The 26,188-nt window shown below is 35.5% G+C and overlaps 1 long non-coding RNA gene across 2 annotated transcripts; it reads left to right on the top strand.

Annotated features, from left to right (window-relative positions):
• The first annotated feature begins 11,382 nt into the window (after positions 1-11,382).
• LOC125652061 (uncharacterized) lies at positions 11,383-23,511 on the top strand. Of its 2 annotated transcripts, XR_008798030.1 has the most exons (4): positions 11,383-12,264; positions 13,546-13,903; positions 19,554-19,734; positions 20,768-23,511. It is a non-coding gene; the product is annotated as an uncharacterized LOC125652061 (long non-coding RNA). The 2 variants fall into 2 exon arrangements; XR_008798029.1 differs by having other exon boundaries at positions 11,383-13,903.
• Positions 23,512-26,188: the final 2,677 nt, after the last annotated feature.

Below are 26,188 nucleotides of genomic sequence, written 5' to 3'. Positions count from 1 at the left end.
CCATCCACTCGTGCCCGAAAACACCTTGACCCATACAATGACGAGTGAATCGATCAACGACACCTCACAGACAGGAAGTGGTTACGTCAGTAGAAGGAAAACAATTGGAAAACCTCCTGGTGTGCCCATGAAACGACGCAAGAAACATATCCCATGGCTTACGTACTGATGAATTTGAGGAAAAAAACTTTTTTTTCGTTCAACAGAATATATTGTATACAATGCAATGATTATTATTGTACATGAATCACATACGTGTGATTGAAATTTCAGTGTTCAAATAAAACCAACTTCTTTATGTCAAACAAATGAGTATTATAATTCTTATTTTTCATGGATTTAACAAAATCCAAATGGCAGTGTATCAAGATTGGGTAAAATTCTCCTTTTTGTGTACACCATTTGATATCGCTTAGTTTCTACTCGGTTTAACAGCTTTCTTTTCCGACTATCTCTGGATATCTTACAAGGGTTGATAATCTCAATTTGCTTATCTTGTGCTGTACAAATCAATGATTTGATAGCTTCAAAATTGATCATTTTTGAATTAACCCAGTTTAATGTAAACCCTCTGACTTTACATTCTTCCCTACCAGAGAGGGTGCGATACGCATAATTTTTGGGGGCCCCCGACACGAATTCTACGATATACCCATCTTCTGGTGTGATTTCGTTAGTCAGTTCCCCTAAAAAGTTTCCAATAGGTAGATAATGCAAATCGCCGGAATTATGGGTTTTAAAAATGACACTATCTGTATCAAAGTACAGCACGTTCTCCCCAAGACGATCTAATACACTATATAAGCGTAAACGCGCATGCGCAGTAGTGAAAGTAGCCAAAAATATGTTTGTTTTACAATCAAATGGCATGAACAATGGATGATTACTCCATTCAAATTGAAGGGTATCTCTGGAAACAATGTGAAAATTATGAGGAATTTTCGTGGGATCGGAGAGGACCTGAAAAAAATTATGAGACTCAGAGTCATGGAAGAACATGCTTTGTCTCATACTTAACCTCTGGCCAAATTTCCCCCAAAAACTGTTGAGACAGAGTTTGGCTAAACAGCGTAAACCTGGATTTTTCTGAATTTTGTCGTATTCTAAATCTATCCCCTCTTTTTCTTTGTATTTTCGTATGTATTCCAGTTTCGACTCTTCGCTGTTACAGTCGGACGGAAATCCCGAGGCTTCTTGCTTAATCTTAAGAAACGTATTAACATAGTTTGTAAAGAGACCCCCCTCCCTCAACGAAGGATCATACAGAGACGACTGCTCGAAATGGTAGACCTCGTATATCTTTAGAATTTTGTACCCTTTTGACACAGCCATTTGGATTTCAGGAGTACACCACGTGCCCGTGATGGCCCTTTCCTCTACAGAACATGCACAGGCGTGCTGATTTTCAGCATCTGCACACGTTGAACACAAGGGAAATTTCAGTTTTCCTTGTGAGCGGTAAGGAAGCACAGGGTGGTACAACTTTCTTGGGGGTAAGACTTTGATTTTGGCAAGACCAAAGTAATCGGATATATCCCGAAAATCACTCGTGATAATAGTTGGATGACCCACGGGATAACGACAGTATTTATTTGTCCAAGGGTAGAGACTGGTGAAGTCAAAATATTGAATTTTCTCGTCCTCTTTCGCTTTATAGTGGAGTTTAACAGCATTAGTGCGACCGCCAAAGAAACTATCCCGGGGATCAAGTCTGTCTTGTAGATCCAATGTGTTGATGAACTGTTGTAAATCCTTATTTTTTTCCAGTTGGTATCGAAATTGATGCTCCCATACGACTATCAGATGGTATCCAAGCTCTTTCAGATCTCTTTCTCGCTTTTTGGTCATCTTGAAAAGCTCGTCTAAAGACTGCTTTGTCGCAGGGTGTTTGACGTCAGTTCGATCCTGTTGGAAGCAATCCGGACATCCGTGGTACACACAACCTTATTCATTTAAAAAAAAATCGATAATTAGAACATGTTTTAACACAAGATTTTCCGCCGCCGCCGCCCCCTCCCCTCAGCTAGGGAAAGGGAGGGGCAAATTCGGTACTAAATGTTGTAAGACAGTCAAGAATCTCTTACCATAAAATTCGTATATGGTGCCTTTTCCCCCAGGATTCTCGACAAAACCGTCGCATCGATAATTGGTGCCTGGTACGCGATGTTCTCCCCCATTGAGAGCATGACGTATATTTACAGGTTTCCCGCGTTGACGACTTCGATACATCAGCCATTCTAACCATTGAATGGAGATTTTACTATAATTCTCTTTGCTGACGTATCCCTGAGATGGTACGACGGCTATGGGACTTGTCAATCGACGTTTGCCCACTTCCGTATTGTCCTCTTTTTCCAGATCACTAAGAGCCACCCATTTTCCATTAAGCCATACACCTAGCACCCCCTCAAAGTCGTCCAACGCGTGCCAAGTGGATGTCTGGTCTTTCGTGATTTCCACTTCTACGTTGTGTTTGAGAAATAAAGTTTTGTAAATACCCATGCACACACTGGCGATTGTTACATAATCAAACGGGTCTACACCATCAGTGGTAGTCTTTGAAATAGTACCATCGGGTTGAACCCTTGAACACTCTATTGTCGTGGCTTGAAGGACGGTATTTCGTAAGGCTATACAACCTCTTCTCAAGATGTCAACATCAGAGCGACAATACTTCAACATTTCGTCCTGAAAGTTGAACACTTCGGAACGCTTACTAGCATGCCACGTCATCAGCTTCTTTCTCTCTCCAGACGACATGAAATTGTATCCGTAGCATTCTAGAGCAGGATAAGACCCAATGTACGTTTGATTTTCCTTTGTGTTGAAAAAATGGGGAAAGAATCCTTTACACAGTTCCTTTAAACCGAAAGCATCAGGGATCTTTGCCAATTTCATAGGTAGAAAATTTAGTGAATCCAAAAAAGTTAGATTCAATTTGTTGGCGATATGCATGTACATTACTTTTGACCCGTTGTATATGATTTTATCTGGCCGAATCGAATGTCGATCAATCAGAACTTCCAAAATAGGATAAAGGTCAAAGCTTTTTGCATTATGAGCTATCAAAATTGTGTTCTTGAGATGAGGTTGAGTCACGTAGCTACAAAACTGTTCTGCGGTCCTTTCACCTTGAAAAATCAGTTCTCTATGTCCACATGTATCTGGACAGGGCGGGCGAACGAATTCTGATTTTTTTATCTGAGCGCATATGTCACAACGTACACCACATTCGCTACAAATGGAGTCCTTGTTTAATTCTTCGTTTTCACACGCATGACAAGACGTCTGTAAGACCGCAAAATTAACTCTGTGTTGTTGCAATCCACACGACGGATCGCAACAATTTTGACACAGCCTACAACTTGCACATTGCCGCTCTGCTTTTGCACATTCTCGGCATCTGATGGCAGATGGGGTATAGCCTTGATCACATTGGAAAAGGTCGTCTTGGCGTGTCTCAAAGTCATAAAAAATGAATTTTTTCTTCAGTCGTTCCTCTGGATCAGACTTAATGGATTTTTGATAGCAAAGGTGTTCTCCTACATAGAATTCCGAACAGCTGGAACATTGCCATTCTCCACAAACGTGTAACTTAGGATTGCGTTTCGCAGCCGACAGTTTAACGCGGCATTTCTTACATTGATGCCACAATTCACAAGCCGGTGGTAACTTGCTTTTCCGTACCAGTTTCCCCACTTTGTGTCTTGTAAAGCAGGCGAATGAACGACAGACACGGCCACAAGATCGGCATCCTACCTTCATTTCCGTTTCGGGGCAATCATTGTGTAGGCACACGTCACAAGAAATCGCGCAAGTGTGTTCACATTTGTTTTTATAAGGTTTCAAACACAAATGACAAAAATAACTGGCATTAAAGAACCCTTGAATATTTCCAATACCATGCCAATGTTTTTCATTTTCTGTTTCTACGTGATACAAGTAAAGAGAAGTTCTTTCTGTATCCTCTTTTGAAACTCGAACAAATTTGTTACCCACCCGGGACGACACTACATTGATATTTACATCCAACAGGGTTTCAAAGGGTTCAATGTCATTCAGACTCAAGTACCTGTTGACAGGTACGTCTGCTCTTTCGCAAAGCCACGTCGCCATTTCTGTCTGGTATTTCCTGCGGGACTTTTTCAGCAAATTACCATAATAATGTTTGGGAACGGTTCTGTGTTGAATCGCGTGGCTCATTGTGATGCTAGAGTCGTTTCCGATTAAGCGAGACCACGTCTCTGCATCTACTTTTCGGCAGGTTTTCAGAAAACAGAGACCTATAGCTATTGGTAAACAGAGATTATTGTCATTTTCAACGTACAGTACCGATTTCTTTCTCTTCAATGAATTATTGGGTCCAAAGAGCGAGGTTACCGATAATTTATTTCCACTCCAGCTCCCACCCTTTGGTAAGTCGATTGATCCTACGGTGATGAGTAAATTCTCATCCACAGGAATCGTTTCGTTGGAGTTGAGCACCTTGGTAATTTCGAACATCACCACATCGCCATCGAGGTTTTCCAAGGATTGTAATGGGACGACAATAGGGTTGTTTAAATTTGGGTGACTGAGTACCACTCGACCTAAATCGGCATCTTGTCCTCGTGCCTGTAACAATACATCATCGAACATGTCATGTAATTTTTTGTAAATGTCTACCAATTTTTCCCCTTGCCATTTATCATTGAATTTTACTTTAAAAGTCGTGTCGCGGGCCAAATTCTTTTTAAAGGTCCGAGTCTCCCTTTTCCATATAAAGTAAGCTTTCTCTTCTTCTTCTTCATCCCCACCCCCCGACTGCAGGCTAGTAGAGGGATGATTATCTTCAACAGACTGTCTAGGTCTCTTGAAAACTGGTCCCATATCGAGGAGGAGCTCTTCCCATAAATTATCCATGTGCACTTCCTTCAATCGGTTTTCGATCTCAACGTCTCCCCTCAGACCATTGGCTTCCGCAAACAAATTGATGGTATCCGCATCCGTTAAAGAATCCAAGATTTCTTTTAAAAGACTATTACCAGCCATGTTCCAAGTTTTTTTTCTAAAAATTAATATGGAAGAAAACATTTAAAATATTTTCTTTATGCGTAAGTAAAAAAACAGATAAGTGTTGTTCTAATCATTGATAATGACATGCAAACCATGACTAATGCATCCTGAAATGGTCTTGGAGATGTGTTGACTAAAAAATGGATTATATAATCCCAAAGTATATCTTTAAAAGTAACAATTAGTCATTTATGTTCAGGAAGATAACCATATACTATGACACTATATTTCAGAATCGGGTAAATATATAATCCACTTTTGGTTAACAAACACATAATGTAACAGTAGACTGACGAAGACCTATCTAGCTGGCTAATTAAAAAAGAGAAAGAAATAATTTTAAATTTGAAAATCATTTTTTAATCAAAATACTTGTAACAATATAAAAAAAAAATGTATACAACCTTATAACACACACGCACACACACACTTTTTGCGTAAATCAAATATAGCATAGCAAATAAAAAAACACCTGTATCGTCACATTATACGAGTTGTGTCCCTTTCCACACAAAAATTCCATATTCCTCACTTAAAATTATGTATGGTATCACATGTTAACATACTTCACCTTTTTACAGAAAACTGAATCTCTACTGAGTATTCAGGCGTTATTATAATCATTGAGTATTATATTTCAGTCTTAAAATAAAACCTATTCTTAATTTATTAACATAGAGCAACATACATAAATATTGCACGTTTTATATATAAATCATACATGGTACCAATTATAAATCTGTATCCGAATTTTAAATATCACTACCTATAATGACTTTTAAATACCACTACCAATTGCAATTTTTTTTCTTTAGTGTGTGTGTGTGTGTGTGTGTGTGTGTGTGTGCGTGTTGTTTCGTTAAGCTTACAATATTCTAACCATGAGTTTGTATTAAACCTATCTGGTGAGTATTTTGTACTTTGTAAAAATTGTGACTAGAAACAATCAAACATTCTCCTCATTTGCATAAAACACCCCATTCAACTGGTTAAAGATATTGTGTTAAAGGGGTTCGCACCTGAGATTTCTACTAATGTCAATTTTTTGGGAAGTGTATTTTTGATTTCTACATTGAAGGAGAATCAAGGAAATTAAAAGAAAAACTGGGGTCGCAATGCTTGTTATTGAGCTACAGTGTCCTAAACATGACCTTTTTGCACTTAAAATCCCCTCAAGATTTATTCATTTTAACTTGATTTCTATGTTGGTGTCAACACAACATATGCAACACAAATCAATCACTATATAAAATGGATAGATAATTATGTTTTCTAAAAATGCAATTAAAAAAAAAAGTTTACTACTAGTAATGGAAATAAATAATGACCTTTTTGCACTTAATATACCGAAAATTTCATAATATTGAATTCGAGACTTTAAAAGGACATATTACTACTAATGTCATTTTCTAAAATTTTGCATATTCTTCAATGTCTTGTCTTAAAATTTAAGATGGAACATAAAAAAGTAGGGGTTGCAAATCAAATTTTTAAATTATTGGCAAAAATACTGAATTTCTATACAAAATTTCGAGTAAATTAATCTAGACTTTTTAAAGAAAATGTGTTCTATTTGGAAAAATATATCACCCAAATTAATAAAATACAATATTTCAACTAGTTCCAAGTCTCACCTATTTGTATCATGAATTATAAAACTGAAATACATATATAAAGGTAAGAAAACAGAAGATATATTGGATGAAACAGAAACTGCAAAATCATGCAGACTTAGAACTTTTTGATTGATCGATCCTTCCGCCACAAAATATAGTCCCTGGCAAACTCTTTCAAAATTTGAATTGACACAAAAAATTTAACTGCACAGTGTTTCAGTAATAGATGTGTAATATGTTTGCACCAATGATATCAGTATTGATCCTGTAGACACTTAGTTATAACATCCTGCGCGGTTGTGCTCAAAAGCTCAGGAGCCAACTTCCTTAACATATGTTAACATTCTACCCGATTACCCAAAACCCAAAACATTCAGTTGATTAAAGATATGTACTACCCGTTGTACCCGATTTGCAACCAAAAAAAAAACACCCAAAAACAAAACATTCAGTTGATTAAAGATATGTTCTACCCGTTTGGGGAAAAAAAAAAAAGTTAACCCAATGCTTGTTGTGTACCTTCACAGGCCAACCGTTTGCAAGAAAAAAAATATTCAAGTTGGTTAAAAAAGCTAACCAATGCTTATCGTATACTTTCACATGCTACCTGCTTAGTGCTAGCATAAAAAAACATTTAAGTTGGTTAAAAAGCTAACCAATGCTTATCGTATACTTTCACATGCTACCTGCTTAGTGCTACCATAAAAAAACATTTAAGTTGGTTAAAAAGCTAACCAATGCTTATCGTATACTGTCACATGCTACTTGCTTGCATAAAAAACATTAAGTTGGTTAAAAAGCTAACCAAAGCTAACCAATGCTTATTGTATACTTTCACATGCTACCTGCTTGCATAAAAAACATTAAGTTGGTTAAAAAAGTTAACCAATACCTATTGTGTTCCCGCACATTCTATTCTTTAGCATAAAAAAACATTCAAGATGCTTACAAAAATAGATATGTAGAAAAAAAAGAACATGCATGCCATTGCATCACAAAATTACACAACTTTCATGAAGCACTGTACCTAGTAGGTGTTGGTAAAAAAAAGTTATTAGTTTATGTTAACAATCTAAAGGCTAAGTCTCCTCGGTGTCTTTGATCTTGTACGAGAGGAAACTCCTCCCTCAGGACTTATCAGGGGCTTAGTAGATCTCACAGTGCTTGGAGGGGTAGGACTGATTGTGCTGGGGGTTGTGGCCAAGGAAGGAGGAGTATGTGTCATCAAGTTGATTCCCAAACCAGCTGTCTGCGGGGTGAATGTTGGATTCAAGTGTGTAGAACATGATACAGGTGTTGAAGGTGGTGCTGAGGGTACAGATGGGGTATCAGAAGTTGATGGTGCTGGGGGTACGCAACTGCAACACTGGCACTTCAACTTTGCCAATAACCACCGCTTTAGAAGAATTAAAATGATGATGATGGTTGTCACAACAGCCCATGCTAGCATTCCTATCAAAATTTGAAAAAAAAAATTAACAACATACACCCTCACATACTTCTGCAAAACTTGTAGCATTATTAACACACAGATTCTCTGTCAAACATTACAGAGTCATAATCATTATCATCGGATGCAGACATGTATGACTGGATTCGGTTTAAATCTATTTCTGACCTGGAAGGTAATTTACCATGTCTTGGTTTAAATATTGCACGACTTCTTTTAAATTTCTTTTTGGATATCTTAGTTCTACATTGCAGCTTGTTAAACTTATCTTTGATTAAAATTAACAAACCAATAAAAATACAAACACTAAAACCAAGATTTAAAGAAGGAATGAGTGTTAGACCTTTTAACTCGTCATCCACAAACAGTTCATCATGGTCAGGAACCTCTTTGTTTTTCTTCTGAGAATCTACAATAATAATTATATATACATTATGAAATGATAAATGATACATTATATATGATAGAAATGCATAATACATATTTAAAATGTTAGTGTGGAAATACTTAATTTTAAAAAATACAAACTTCTTTTTTTTCTGCTTCACAGTGTATCAATTAATAATTAAAACATATTCTCCTAAAACAAGGTATCAAACTAGCATCAAGTTTTTTGTGTTTTGTTTTTTTTAAATCAGATCTTTGACAGAGACAAAAAGAGAAAAAAACCTTACCATCAACTACAATAGTTGATAGATGAGGCAGGGTCCCATGTGCCTTACTTGATGGAATGACACTGATGAATTCGGATGAACGGCTATCTGTGGGGGTCCTGGGGGTCCCTGTTGTAGTGACACTGATGAATTCGGATGAACGGCTATCTGTGGGGGTCCTGGGGGTCCCTGTTGTAGTGACACTGATGAATTCGGATGAACGGCTATCTGTGGGGGTCCTGGGGGTCCCTGTTGTAATGACACTGATGAATTCGGATGAACGGCTATCTGTGGGGGTCCTGGGGGTCCCTGTTGTAGTGACACTGATGAATTCGGATGAACGGCTATCTGTGGGGGTCCTGGAGGTCCCTGTTGTAGTGACACTGACTAATTTGGATGAACGGCCATCTGTGGGGGTCCTGGGGGTCCCTGTAAGTGTTGTAGTGACACTGACTAATTCGGATGAACGGCTATCTGTGGGGGTCCTGGGGGTCCCTGTTGTAGTGACACTGACTAATTTGGATGAACGGCTATCTGTGGGGGTCCTGGAGACCCCTGTTGATAGTCTTGTCGGCATTGGTGTGGATGACACACCTAAAACATAAAAAAATAAATCTGTGTAGCCATTATTGAAATTTGAAAAATTTCAAGGTTTTTGTGAGCGTTAGTTTATCTTAAGAAATCTAATGTTTACTGATGTTTTTGAGTTTAACTGACGAGAAAAGATTCCGGTTTTGACACGATCCCTTTTATGCGTATCTCTGTAAACAAACTTGAAGCTAGCATTGACCTAGTTTGACAGATGTTTGAAAAAAATCAGTTTCTGTATGCTACCAATTCATCATTGATTTTACATAAATCAGCGGCAATGTTATCTCCTGTGATGTTTTTTAAACGTGTCCTTAAAGTCGATGACTTCCCTTCAAGCTGATTGTACAGAAAAAACAAATCAACAATGCCATGTGCTTGCCATGCTTGTTTTGATCATTTCCGGCGTTGACAAAGGTTAAGTGAAGCATCATTCGTATCTACTCGGCCATTTTCTACGAGAAATAATTATTTATCGTTCATGGAAATGGCCGAGTAGTTACGATTGCAATTTTTTTCCAGCAAGGTGCATTATGGGATAACCGGAACAGAAGTTCCCTTGCTAAAATTAGACTTGGTCTTTGCTAAAATTAGACTCGGACTTTTCCGTTTTATTTCGATTTAGATTAGTCTAAACAAAACCTAAATCCTATGCTAAGACTGCATTTTTAAAAAAAAATTCCTATCAATATCCAATATACAAATACAATAACATGAAGATTTTTTTTTACTACAAAGCAGTGCAGTACTTACTGTTACATCGTTTTCCTTGGAACGTGGTCAATGTGGCCAGGATGGCTGGGTCAACTTTTTGGCCGCATCTACCCACGAGAATGTCCCTCACGTCCTCAGATCCATGATTCAAAATTCGTAAGCAGGGTGCAGCAACTAAGTCGATGCAGTTCGCTACACCGTTGTTTGCTGTACATAATCCGCATCTGGGATAACCACTGATAATGGTTGGCAAAATTGCCAAAATGAAATACATGATGTACTTGTACAACCAAAAAAATCCCTTGACCACATGCATTGTCTCCGCTCCGAGTAATATGGCGTCCAAACATTAGATCTTTTCCCTCCCTCCTCTCAAAACTCAGCGCGTGCAAAATTGTCACATGACAGCATTGATACCCATATTTGGTATCAACGGATACTGACAAAAACCTGCGGGTCTTTTTTTTAAAATTAAAGTTGATGACATATGTAACATCATAAGCAATATTAACAAACTAATTGTAATGTAAACTGAAACTGTTGTTGAAACACAAAATGGAAGAGCTTTCATTAATTTTTAAAATGATTCAATAGCAAGTGAATAATAATTAATCAGTTCAAATTAATTACGCAAAGCACATATAATGATTTCTTTTTTATATTTGAGTAAATATTAAATAAAGAATTTCATTTGATAAATTAATTTTATTATATTTATTTAATTGTATAAGAATATATTCTATAGATACGCTAGGACGCAATAGGTCATATTTAATTTGTCCTATGGGTGGGAATGACCTAAAAACCGCGTTTTTATGGGTTAGCTTTTAGAACATTTATTGAGATATGAAAAAATCATGTCACACCTGTGCAAGCTTGTATTCAGATAAATTTATGGGGAAAATGTTCAAAATAGGTACATGTATTTCATACATTAAATGTAGTCATATAGAAAATGTAATACAATTGAATAAACTAAAAAAGACTAAAGTAAAAATGTTATGAACCGTATAAATATTCAGAAGATACGTGCATGACCATTACAGATATTTTGTACAGAAACAAAGGATATACTAAGTTAATTGAATATATAACTACAATTCTGTATGAATGTGTGTGTGTCTCTGTTTTAAAAATATATGTGACAACGATTTAAAATTAACTTTTAAAAAAAAAAAGATTATTACTACATGTAATGATATTAAATAAACAAAGTTTACGGTATTCAGAACATGTATATTCATAATATCTAGAATATAATTATGAACATTATTACAATTATCACCCGTATGTGTGTGTTTGTGTGTGTGTGTGTGTTTGTAAGCCCTGTCAATTGAACCAGTGAATAAGAAGGCACACGTGTAAATCAACACGGGGTCGGCCAAAGGAACACGGAAATGGTGGTGTTCAGTTGGATTTTTATAAAAATCAGCATAAAATCATTAAATAGGTCATCTACCATCAAAATCCTGAAGTGTTTACTTAACAGGATTTATGAGATGTGTGTAACAAGTGTGTAAAGATTTAGCACTCGTCCATCTTTTTTCCTTGCGAGCATGGCTTACACACTTTCGAAGTGCGCATGCTCTGTTTTAAATGACGTCATTTGTGATATCATCATAATGGAGTTTTCCAGGGAAAGAAGTTGGCCCATCTGAGGTAAGTAAACACGGTTGAAAGAATTTTTTTGCATATTATCAATGGGTTTTTTATTACATAGACTGATTAAATGGTGTTTCATACCGATCGTGTTATGTACAAGCGACAGAGTACCCGAGTTACTGAAAATTTTGATGATAAAAGTGATAAATCTGCGTGAACTGTTTGGTTCTTTTTGAAATATAATCTTTGCAGTTAATGTACTCTGTATACTAAGAATTCATATTGATTTTGGATAGAATTTCACAAAAAGATTTGCGCCAGGTCCTTAGGAATCCCCCCCCCCCCACGGCACATTTTTTGGATGATTGGAACGTATACCCCTTTACATCTGTCTCCCTACTTTGAAGTTTTTTCCAACGCCATGACATAAATAATAAATAAATAAAAATGCAAAAATAAAAAAGAAAGATGTATATGTATACGGATTGGCATGTTCCACTTTGTCCGGGTTGAAATCCCTGAGGATGCAAATGTACATTACGCCGCACTGCTTGCAGTACGTACATGGTACAGGCGTACCGCATAGGTATGTAACTACTAAGACTATAAACCAAAGAGAATATGATATGTAAAACTATTACTCTGAATGCGTTTTACTTGTTTACAGTGTAGCCTGTCGGGCTGTGGTGTCACACGCGTGGTTTACACGTGCACTTTAGGTGGCAGTGGAGGAAATTCGAACGATGTATGGATTATTGTCTCCTGGTAACTTTGGCAGTTACCTTTTGCTTTCAATCTACTTTTTAAGAATAATTCAACCCTCGCTAATCATTTCCAAGCTGCTTTTCGATCTTTGAAGAATGATCTTCAGCTACAATACAAAATTAAGGGATGATGTTGTGTACTGAGTTTTTCTTGATTGTTTACATCTGTGATTGTTTATGTCATGTATAAACTGATCAAGCTGTACAGTGTCATGACATATAGTGGCATAGCTTCCATTTATATGCTTGCGCATCATTTTGTCAGAAGAAGAAATTTCTAAAATTAAGATTTTTAACATGTATATGATTATATGTGTTTGTTTGATTTTAGTATAATACCTGTAGAGAATATTTCAGTAATATGAAGTGCGACACATTTAGACGCATGCATGTGGTGTTTAAAGGTCTCATCTGAAAGACCAGCAACTTTCTCTTTTGAATGCTAAATATGACGATGGAGCATTCACCTCACTACCTACATTTACACCCTAAATAAAGTACATTAGCATGGCTCGAAACCATGATTTCTTCATCATGAAGCAAATGCTCTGTTACCACTGAGCTACCAATTTTTTAACATGAATTCATACCTAAAAATTTTAAAAATTTATAACTAATTTTTTGGTTAATTCCATAAATGTTATTCCTCTCTCTAGACACAATTCTGGGTAACCCCCTGCCTTTGGGGATATAAGCACATCATTTCTTTCAGAATGGGACAATGTCAGGAGAGCTTTTGTTATTTGTTATACTCTTAGTGTTGATGGTATCTATGAACAACAGGATAATGTTTTTAGATTATTATTTCTGATATCATATTTGTAAATTGTTTATGAGGGGTTGTTAAAGTTTGTGGACAAAAGGACACACTTATTAAAAATTCAAAGTTATGATAAGTAAAAAATATAGGAGATGTGTAACAAGATTGTAGATTTGAACATTTTAATTTTAATTAATTTTTTATAAGTATTGATTTCAGATACATGTATGACATTGCATGCTTGATCGGGGAGGGGGGCTACAGTTAGATAATATTCTGGTCAGCACATTCAATAAACTACAGTTGTACATGGAACTCATTAAATCACTTCTTTTTCTTTCAGTGGTCTTCAACTTTTAATCTCCAAGAAGGAAATGTAATTAAAAGATGAATAAAGTATCCCTAAGAATACCAGAAGAAAGGCTGTGTTGAGAAAAACAGCCCTTCCTCAGTACCTCAGAACTAGATGATAGCCCTTGTTACTTTATGCTGAATATGACACAGTATAGAAGATCTGATCATGAAGAAGTTACACCATTGATACACTTGCCAACTGCCAAAACTACTTTCTGATAGTATGACGAGATTAGAAGATATCATGGTGTAGTCATGACACAAACTGCAAATCAAAGATTGTCTTCCCCAGAGGATGAACAGAGTGCTTCACATGGATAACATTTCCTTTTCGAGTTTTGAAATTAGTAAGTATACAAAATATTTTAGGCCACATAGTCATAAAATTATTTTTTAGATTTCCATCCTTGCTTGGAAAAAAATGGGGCAGGTGGTGTATTTTTTATTTTTCAGAATATATATTTCCCGTTCATTATACTCGCATGTTGCTGTAGAGTGTAGATTACTTCATATTTTTTTTACATTGTTTTCTTTGGACAGAAAATTTTCATACAGCAATATTATAATTGTTTTTAAGTGATTTTGAAGTACATTTTCATGTAACACTGAAGTTGAACATTCTTTTGCGCTTTTTTGAATAACAGTAATTTTTAGCTCACCTGAGCTGAAAGTTTAAATGAGCTTTTCCAATCCCCTGTTGTCCGTCTGTCTGTAAACTTTCACATTTCTGACTTCTTCTCAAGAACCACTGGGCCAATTTCAACCAAACTTGAAAAAAAGCATCCTTTGTGAAGGGCTTTCAAGTTTGTTCAAATAAAGGGCCACACCCCCTTTCAAAGGGAAGATATAATTACAAAATTGCAAAAATAGGGTTGGGTCATTTAAAAATTTTCTCCTAAAGAACCACTGGGCCAGAAGAGCTGAAATTTACATGAAAGCTTCCTGACATAGTGTAGATTGAAGTTTGTTCAAATCATGACCCCCATAGGTAGGATGGGGCCACAATAGGGGATTAAATATTTTACATACAAATATAAAGGGAAAATCTTTAAAAATCATCTTCTCAAGAAACACTGGGCTAGGAAAGTACAAATTTACATAAAAACTTCCTGACATAGTGCAGATTCAGGTTTGTTAAAATCATGACCCCCTGGGGTAGAATGGGGCCATAAAAATCTTCTTCTCAAGAACCATTAGGCCAGAGCAGTTTACATAATTTACATGAAAGCTTCCTGACATACAGCTCTGTAGTGCAGATTCAAGTTTGTAAAAATAAAATTTCCAAAAGGTGTCGCTGTGTTTGGTGTAATTTTTGTTCGTTCTGCACAAACTTGCTGACTCAGCTTGACACAGCCTAGGTGTTCATATGTAATTTTTTTATTTTTCGTAACTTAAAATGTCGTGTAGCAATGGTGGCCAGATCAAATTTTCCTTCCAATGTTATAATAGGACTAGACATGGGTATCATTTTGCATACAATTTAAAGTATGTTTTTGCATATACACATTTTTCTAATGCCTGTACACATTGAATTATTAAACACCAGGCATGTCCTCCTATCCCCTTTACAAGCTATGTTTGTGTGGGGTTTTTTGGAGTTAGATTTTAGGTAGGAGAAATCATGGCCCCGTGAGTAGGTTGGGCCACAATACTTAAATAGGGATCAAAGTTTTAGAAGCGAATATGTAGAACAAATCTTTAAATATGGGCCAAGGTGAATCAGGTGAGCGATGTGGCCCATGGGCCTCTTGTTTGAATATGCAGTTTATGCAGGATCAGGATATGCCATTGCCGTATCCGCTAATTAAGGCCAAAATAAAAATATTGTTTGTTTCCCCTCGCCCGACCGAGTCTGAAAATTCACACCGACCCATAAGTTTTTATTACGCCATTCTGATGAAGTTTTTTTTTTTTATTTTAAGAAAATTTCAAGGTCGTTTCTGGTGCAGATCAGTATTTTATAATGACAAAAATTTTCTATATCTTCTTTGGTTTCGATCCAAAATTAAAAAATAATAATACGAATACAGGAGGTGTTCTGGTCCGAAATCTAGAAATTTCGCCGCCTCCAGCTGGAGGCGGCATTCTCTGGCTGATTTCAAATACTTACAAGCCGAATTCAATTTTAAGCTCATAACTAATCAATAAAACGATTCTTCTTGTACTTACTAATATCGATTTTATGGGTTCTTTCATCACATAAACAGTCTCTTGAAAACATTTTATCAAACTGTCGAGCTTTGTTTTGAGTCACGAGACTCGTTTGCTCAAATGGCAGTGAAAATTCGGTTGACTACAACTGTTGGTTTCTGTTTAATATCGAATTTTGGATTGATATTTTCTTTTAATCGATATTAATAAGTACAAGAATCATGATTGTTTTATTGATTAGTTACAAGTGAGTTTAACATTGAATTCGGCTCGCAATTCGGACTAGTGATCTGCAAGATCGAGATGGAGAAATGTTGTCTATACGAGGAGCGAGGAAACAAGAGAATTCGGGGCATCCAGTGTGCAAGTTGTGTTCTTCAGTAGGGGAAAGTGTTGATATTTCAGACGGATGCGATATTTTTGACAGTCAATCAGAAGCATTTTCAATTTAACTTATTTCTGAACTAATGCTATATTTACAAACTGGAAAACACCTAATTATATGCACATGTGTAACTCAGCTCTGATTGGTTGATGTCAGCATCCATTTTGTTTGATCGGCAAAATCAAGTCCCGTTGAAACGTTTTCTGGTAAACTAGATCTACCGATATCATTTAAAAATATAATCAAAATCACTATCATATACAAATTAAGATAATGTGCAAAAAACAAAAGCATAAAATGTCAGTGAACCATAAATAAAAGACAGCAACCGAGTTTACCAATTTTATAACACCATGTGTCCAAAACTAACACCATTGTCCATAGTTGCAACATTCTCCCTAACTTTATTTAAGTGTTAGTATGTGGCATAAATAGCAGAGAAAATTCTGATGAAACCCAATGTTCGTCGAATCAACCAATATGTATACATGTAGTCCAATGCCTAAGTTTAGTGGTTAGATAATGAGCATTTCCAAAATACATGAAGTACTGTCCGAAATATCGACACCTTCTCTAATTGCAAAACGTGGCAATCAAAGCAGAATTTACGCGAGAACTGACTATACGAGTTTGATGAGGAAACATGGATGATGTGCTTCACGACGTTTGGTATCGGGCATTGTTAATGGTTATGGGAATTTCATAATAAATAAAATTCTGCTAGCTAAAAAAAAAAAAAACTTTTTACCTACCCACCGACCTTCCTCTGAAATTTAGGGTCGGGAGAGGGGAAACAAACATATTTTTAAATGTGGCCTAATGAGTCATAATTACCATCATTGTACCACAAAGCAACAGTCACTGTACTGTAGTTCTTTTGCTTAACATTATTCAATTCAGTTTGCCATCATCTTCTTCTAGTCTAAGACACGCACACTCAATAATAAAAGTTCCAAACACAGAATTGGGAAATGGCATGGTATCGCATACTTTCACATTCAATAGCATCTCTATTAATCAATTTTAACAAGGCATACATGTGCAGTCACTTGACCAAATGCATATCACACTGCAACAGTCCTTCACAACTACCACATCTTTGGGTACCCTTATAATAGAAACATGTCAAATATAACCACAACATGCCAAAATGTTAGGGTCAGTCATTGAAATGCTCTAAATGTTTGATATACAAGCCAAATATTTGTTCTCAACTTCTTTTAAAAAAAAAAGAAGGTAGAATAAAAAACAATGGGGTGGATAATTTTGAGAGGGGTGGGCGTGGATCTGTAAATATGAAATTCTATGTGGCCTTAAGTACAGTAAATATGAAAGCAGATCTTAGTATTTAACAATTTTGTTGATCCATAATTTATTTACAGATTTTATATCATCTTATTTTGTATAATTAAAATCTTAGATGATATATGTAGAATAATTATATCATTTAGCAAAATGTAATGATTTGTAAACTATAGATACATATACATGTAGTAAATTTGTGTAACAATTAATCCATTCAACCCAAAAATGAATTTGCATATTTTAATTGATTTTTAGCTCACCTGAACCAAAGGTTCAAGTGAGCTTTTCTGATCACATTTTGTCTGTCGTCTGTCTGTCTGTCCGTCTGTAAACTTTTCACATTTTCGACTTCTTCTCCAGAACCACTGGGCCAATTTCAACCAAACTTGGCCAAAAGCATCCTTGGGTGAAGGGCTTTCAAGTTTGTTCAAATGAAGGGCCATGTCCCTTTCAAAGGGGAGATAATCACAAAAATAGGGTGGGGTCATTTAAAAATCTTCTTCTCAAGAACCACTGGGCCAGAAGAGCTGAAATTTACCTGAAAGCTTCCTGACATATTGCAGATTCAAGTTTGTTCAAATCATGGCCCCGGGGGGTAGGATGGGGCCACAAGGGGGGGATCAAAGTTTTACATACAAATATATACGGAAAAACTTTAAAAATCTTCTTCTCAAGAACCACTAAGCCAGAAAAGCTGAGGCCAAAAATAAAAATTGATTTGTTTGATGTACTCCGACCGACCAATCAAATTTGCTCCTACCCGACCATTTTTCCAGCAATTTAAAACTTTTTTGAGGGGGGGGGTCCCTTGAAAAATAGAAAATTCTCCTTATTCTAAAAGAAAATATTACAAATTTTCATGACGTTAAAAAAAAAACCAAAAAAAAAAAAAAAACCCTACCTACCGACCCACCTTGAAAAATGTGAGTCGGAGTACATCAAACAAAAATATTTTTAATGATGGCCTGAGATTTACATGAAAGCTTCCTGACATAATGCAGATTCAAGTTTGTTCAAATCATGGGCCCCGGGGGTTGGATGGGGCCACAATAGGGGATCAAAGTTTTACATACAAATATATTTGAAAAATCTTTAAACATCTTCTTCTCAAGAACCACTGAGCCAGAAAAACTGATTTTTACATGAAAACTTTCTGACATAGTGCAGATTCAAGTTTGTTCAAATCATGGCCCCCGGGGGTAGGATGGGGCCACAATTGGGGGGGGGACCCCATCAGTAAGCACGCCCCCTACTTCCGGTGTAATGGCAGTAACTGCAAAAATGAAGGCCATTGTGTACAATACTTCATTATCATTTAATGTTGTTCACGTTCTTTTGACCCAGGGATCGAATATTTTCCTACAATTTACAGTGGATCAAAGAGAATTGTTTTATAGTTTTTTTCTTCTTTATGCATATATGACCCAGAATGTCTCTGCAGAGCACAGATCTACATCTGGCATTTTCTAATGACTTAATGTTAACTATTTTTAGCGATCAATTAAGTTTTTTAAAATTAGTTTTTCAATCAAAATTAGCATAAATATAAATCTATAGCTAACCAGGGGTATGATGCATGTGACCCAAATTTGTCATTATGCGGGGGCCTATATCTATTCTACGAAGTATATTTGATGCGCATTAAAGTTTGAAAATTTTAATTCAAAATATGCATTAAAACCGCTGTTTGAACAAGGCATAAGTATCATTTTAAAGTTACATATGTACGTAAGTATCTTTGCTAGATATGATGTTCAAAAAGATTAATCAGTTTTTTTAATTACTGATTAGATCACCTGAGTGGGTATCAGGATTGATAAACTAAGATTTTGAATTTTTAAAAAAGCTAACAGACAGATGAAAGAGCTTGATAAATACCATAATACAGTCCATCATAACATGGGTGCATGAAAATCAGGTTCTAGAGCAGATATTAATATATTAGGTAGAACATTGATGATACGTCTGGTATATGTAAGTTGTAACACCCTCTTCATTAATACTGTGCATTTTGACAAAATAGTATATGAAGTCCAGTGGTTCCATTGAATTTGAACATATGTTGAATAAATATATAGTTAGTAGTGGTAGGGAACAGGTATTGCTTGAATGTGTCTACTAGATTTCTTGTTAAATAACCTTCACTTTAATTTCAGTCAAACATAATTTTGCATCAAAGAGAAAAAGTGGCTTTGACATAACCTAGAAAATACAATATTCATTAAAAAGAGCATGGCACCAGGATAGCTAGATGCCCATATTCCCAGCAAAATGAGCCAGTCCTAAAGAGAGTCCACTAGAGATGAAATAAAACTCATTAAAATGTATTGAGAAAAGGTATATATATACAAGTTTTGATTTGCACCTTAAGAGTATATTGATAATTTGTATTTTGACAGCCTCCAACTGAAATACAATGAAAATATTGCTGCAGTACTGTAATTATGTCTCCCCTCTTTCAGGGGAGATATATTGTTTTTGTACTTTCTGTCCGTCTGCCACAAAATCTTGTGAACACTTCTCCTATATGGCTTATCGGATAGACTTGAAACTTTGTACAATGCTTCATTGCCATTTGTAGATGTGTATATTGGTGGGACAGAAGGATCCAATTATTTTCCTAAAAGTTAATAGTAGATCTAAGAGGGGTGGAGGATGTAAAATACCTTGTCAACACTTCTCCTCCTATATGGCTTAATGGATAGATTTGAAACTTTGTACAATGCTTCATTGCCATTTGTAGATGTGCATATTGTCGGGACAGGAGGGTCCAATTATTTTTCTAAAAGTTAATAGTAGATCTGAGAGGTGTGGAGGATGTTAAAATAGCTTGTGAATACTTCTCCTATACGGCTTATCCGATAGACTTGAAATTTTGTAGAATACTTCAATGCCATTTGCGATGTGCATATTGCAGGGACAGATCAAAGATCCAAATGTTGTCCCTAATATAGTGGATTGTAGTGGTGGAGGGTGTAAAATAGTTTGTGAACCCTTCTCCTATGTGGCTTAATTATTGGAGTTCATAATGTCTATGTTCCTGCTCATGCTTTATCTTCCATACCATGCAGTACATTAAGGGGTTGGAGGTTTCATTTGGAGCACTTCCCAATTTGGGGAGCTGGGGATACATTTGTTTTTCATAAAAACAATCTGAAGTTATGATATATTTGTCATAAAATGTTTATGATATCTGTATCACTTTGAATCTTTAAAAATGATAATTGATATGTGAATTAATATTTACAGCTGATCATTTGATAAACACTTACTTTGTAGAAATAGAAATTATGATTTTTATCTAATTGTACATTTATTGCTACCTTTTACGAAGACCTTTTACTAATCACTTCTCTAAATATTTTTGCAGATTTGTCAGAATGTTATGCATCATGATCAACAGAAAAAAACTTCACAGGTAGACTAAAGCTGACATGGGATGAGATCCTAAAACGAGACCTAGAGTTTAGAGGATTGGATAGGATCAATCCACTGGGTCGCCAAGTGTGGAAGTACAAACTTCAACCTCGACAGGACAGCCAGGCCTCACCCTTGCAAAAATATTAATTTGGCCTGGATAGTCAAAATGAGTGATGATGATGATATCAAGGTCTGACACTGTAAGCTCAGTAAGGGTAGATGCTGGCAATGGAGCTGTTAAGCAATACAACAAACAGGTTTAACATTGAACATGTTTATGTACTTTTTTAGCTCACCTGAGCCAAAGGCTCAAATGAGCTTTTCTGATCACCTTTGCCTGTCGTCTGTCTCTCTGTAAACTTTTCACATTTTCATTTTCTTCTCCAGAGTGAACCACTGGGCCAGTTTCAATCAAACTTGGTATGCATCATCAATAGATAAAGGGTATGCAAAAATAGGGTGGGGTCATTTAAAAAACCTTTTCAAGAACCACTGGACCAGGAAAGTTGAATTCACATAAAAGGTTCCTGTTTTGTGCAAATCATGGTATCCGGGGGTAGGGTGAGGTCACAATCGAGGATCAAAGTTTTACATTCATATATACATGTAGTACAGATTCAAGTTTGTTAAAGGTCATGGCTCACAGGGGTAGAGTGGGGTCACAATAGGGGATCTAAGTTTTATATGTGAAATATATACAAGGAAAATCTTTTAAAATCTTCTCCTAAAAAACTAGATGCAGAACTAAACCCAAAATCGTAGCTCTTTGAGAAGATATTGGGGCAAGTCAGAGCGCTAGAGCTTCAGATGAACCCCTTATTAAAAATCTTCAATTTACGGCACAGAAAAAAAGTGCATGGTTAAGTCCCTCTATCACTGCATTCCTGCATCGCTGTCTCATGAATTTAATATTAAATAATTCCTAACATATTTTCCCACTATACTTGTTTCCAAGCATGCTTTCAAATATTCCTTAAACCCACATATAACCTAAAAACTCACAGCTTCAAGTGATTTTCTTTGTTGATGTAGCCATGTTAGGTATACGTAGCCAGTCAATTTGAACCCCAGTTCATTTCCATACTCGTACTCATTTTGAAACATAATGTCTGTGTGAACTAATATCCCCACAGATATTTTTAGTGAAATATTTTGGATGAAATCATCCCAGTTGGGTTAAATACTTATTATTCAAAAACTGTAGGTTTGAATATTGAACTAATCTCACAGCTTTCTTAAGTTTGGTCCCCATCCACTCTAGTCTGTTTTTACGCTTAACTATTGAAATGGAGTGTAAGGGATCAGACTAGGCTTTAATAGCATTATCAATTTTCAAAAGCTTTAGAAAAATTATACAATTTTAGGTCTCTTGAGTAAACTCAGATGACATATGGCTATTGGTCTGCGTCCGTTGTAGTCCGTCGATGTTAACAAATGAATATTTTTAACTAAATTCTATAACTGAAAGGTGAAGATAACGAACAGCGATCAATCTACGATTCGAATAACAGAATTCTTTTCAAATTTAGTATGAAGCACACAAATTTACATTAAACCTTCCTGACATAGTGCATATTCAAGTTTGTTAAAATCATTTCCCAGGAGGTATGGTGTGGTAACAATAGGGGATCAAAGTTTTATATGCTGATATATTTAAAGGAAAAATCTTTAAAGATATCTCTTGAACTATTTAAGCTAGAGCTTTCATATCTTGTATATACAATTTTTATGGCAAAACAAATCTGACCTATTCAGTGTGTCCTGAACTACATTGTGTTTAAGGTAAAACTTATACGGTACCAATTTTGATGCACCAGATGCGCATTTCGACAAATAATGTCTCTTCAGTGGTTGGCGTGGGTTCGAATCCTGCTTGCACCGGTAAGTGAGAAAGTTTCCCAGTTTACTCTCGGAAGGTCAGTGGTCTCTTCCCAGGTACATTGTATCTGGGTTCTCTCTTCCACCAATAAAAACTGGGCACCACCAGATAACTGAAAAATTGTTGAGTGTGGCGGAAAACAGCTAAACCAATCAATCATATTATGTTCTTTGACCTTGTGACCCTGAACTCTGAGTTTGACCTACTTTTAAGAAAGTATAACTTATTAAGTATATCCAGGACTATTTTAGATAGGGCTTTCATGTATTGTATATAGATTACTTATGGCAAGGTCTTTCATATCATTCCAAGACCTATGACTTCATACCTTGGTCTTATCCAGAACAGCAATATCATGCTTGTCATATCTTTGTGTTATATGATTTCATTTTAGTAATGTTGTGTTCTTTAGAGGTAGGTTTGGGTCACATTATTCATGAGAATAAAGATTGATAAAATAGCATTTAAAAATCAAAACAGCAGGGCCAAGGTGACTCAGGTGAGCGATGTGGCCCCTGGGCCTCTTGTTGATTTTGATATTTGTACAGATATCGTTTGTATGAGAAATGGAACTCTTTTTTTTTCTTTTACAAATACATGTATTATCATGTGGATCCATCTGTGTTGATTATTTAATCAAAGGACTACATTGAATGTATTAAATGCAAATTTATTGATATGTCTGTGGTTGAATTACTCATGTATGTATACATTTTTTTGGCACATGCAATTACATATATAATGTATATATATATATGCTAATTGTACATATAACATCTCCTGTAATATAATAAAATATATGACTGAGAATAAAAGACCTGCTGTTTTCATTGCTACCATGGAACATTAAAAGATTAGAATAATTCAAATACATGTATCTTAATGAATTCTCTAATATATGAATTTGATATTTGTATACAATTGCCTCACTGGTGTTCAATGTGGACTTTGGTTTATCATTTCAGTTTGCTCTTTATATCAAATCAAAATTTAAGACAAATAAGGAATTATTTCCGAAATTGGTTAATATGGTACATTGCAGTAAAATAATCAAGAGTTTATTCATATGAGATAGCTAAATTCCACATGGATAACCAGTGACTGATTCTTAATTGTCAACATTTTCACCAAACAGTTTAGAAATTACCCCCGTACATACTATTGGGGGATTATAAAATTCCTTAAAAAGTGACATATTTTTAAATATCACCTTTTCAAGGAGAAAAATCCCTTTAAGTATATGAATCCTATGAAGAAATTAAAAGAGAGGTGGCTATAGGTATATGCGACCCACCTGATCTTTATATTTCTGCAACATATTCAAGTGTGTTTTTATCACTTGTATGGTGAGATTCATTTGTGGCAAGAGCTGTTATGATGTCTCGAGTCAGAAAGCACCAGAATCCACTAGGAATAGTTTTAGATCTATGGAGTGCCAAATTAACAAACTCAAATATTTGAAGATATCTTTAATTATTTGAAGATATTATCAATTCATTTCATGCACGCAATCAAAGATCTCTTCAAATAATTAATATCTTCAATTCTGCATTATATATATATTGCGAGCATGAATTGAATTATTGATATCATTATTTATTCTGCTGAATTGATGCACGCAATAATTTAATTGTTGCTCTCCTCAAATGAATTATAATTTAATGATACCAACAATAGAATTAATGCATTGCTACAATTCAATTGAAGAGAGCAATAATTCATTAATGCTAACATCACTTAATGTGCACAATAATTGAATTATTGCTCTCTTCTATTGAATTAATGATATCATTAATTAAATTGATGGGTGGAATAATTATTTTAGAGAGATTATCTAATTGAGATATAATCTTCAATTCAAGATATCCACAATTGAATGATTTCTTTAATTGAATTGTTGCTCTTTTAAAAAAAAAAAATGATGCGCGCATTAATTGCTTATGAAATAGCCTTGTATATATAATTAAAAAGATCCTCCATTGAATTAAAAGAGATAATCAAGTCATTCATACAGAGCTCTAAATTAATTTTTGCGAGCAATATTTCCACCACATGGATGTGCGCATCAATTGAATTAATGAGAGCGATAATTGATTTGATGCGCGTATATTATTGGACTTCAATTTGAGCGTATGTAAAACATTAATAAGATTTTAAAAATCAACCTGGTGAATTTGTATTATAAAGGTCATGAGACGACACGTCCAGTTTTTGAACAAAAACAGAAGGTAATATATTCCCTTGAATTTGCAATTGGTCATCTCTGTCCTCAGATCGGCAGGGAAAGGAGTGGGGGTCCAAATCACTTTTATGAGGGAGATTATTTCTCGTTCGAAGGCGCGAATTGCCAATGTTCAGGGAATGTTTTAAATCTCTACTTACCTTTCGAGACTGAACTAAGTTCATCAATAAAACTTACAAATATGTAACTTGAATTTTACCTTTCGTTATAATAGTTCAATTTATGCGCAATGTACCAGGTTCAATTGTCGGTGTATTTCAGACGTGGTTAATGGGGGGGGGGGGGGGGGGGGGGTCCAACACGTAATACGTTTAGGGAAGGGCGTAATGAGTGCCAAAGGCACAAAATCTCTGAACAAAAATATCTAAGATGAAGCAAAATCGTGATTTTTGGGGGTTCTCTATTACAATTTTGTCCTCATATTTCAAGGTGAGATGACAGTCAAAATTGACATAATGTGCATGTACATATCATAAACATGTAGATATTTTTGTAACAGTATATAAAGGAACCGGGAACAAATCCTGATTCTGAAGTTATGTTATATAAACTGGTGTTATAAACCGGATTTTCAAAGAATTTATGGTTTTTGCAACGTTTGATTAAAGTTTTCTGTAAGGTCACATCTATGTAGTTACATATATAAACAGAATGTTTATGAAAATGTTCCCTTTTAGAGTGGAATTAAGATATCGCGTAACATTTCTTTACAAAGATATCTAATTTTTATTCATGTCAAAAGTCAGCAAAAAACTTAAAGTGATACAAAAAATGTATATAACTATGAATACTTGTTTTAGATCCTTTAGGCACTGTATTACAGAATTTTGATTTTATTTATCATACTTTTTGGTCGAATTACTACAGAGTCTGGCCCGTACAGCATGCATTGGCAAACGAGGGAGTCTATAATCATAGAAGTATATATATATATATATAATAATGATGATTATCATAAGTTATTATTACAATAAAAGTCATCATTATGGACACTACTACCCCTCCCCCCGACCGGTCGCGGTAGCTCATTGGTAGAGAGTTCGCTTCGTAACCGGGAGGTCGTGAGTTCAAGCATCGTTCATGCGTCAAACCTAAGACGTTAAAATTGGTAGTGTTAATTGCTCCTTCGCCAAACGCTCGACATTTAGAAGTGAGAATCACGGATCTTTTGGATGTGACCTTATAAACGTATATCCCTTGTCGTACATGTAGTAGGTGTTGGCACGATATTTCAAAGAACCCTCACTGCT

This window comes from Ostrea edulis, chromosome 8 (assembly GCF_947568905.1).
Source record: "Ostrea edulis chromosome 8, xbOstEdul1.1, whole genome shotgun sequence".
Classification (NCBI taxonomy): Eukaryota; Metazoa; Mollusca; class Bivalvia; order Ostreida; family Ostreidae; genus Ostrea; species Ostrea edulis.
The sequence above is the reverse complement of the archived record's forward strand: the minus strand, read 5'-3'. Positions and strand labels throughout refer to the sequence as shown.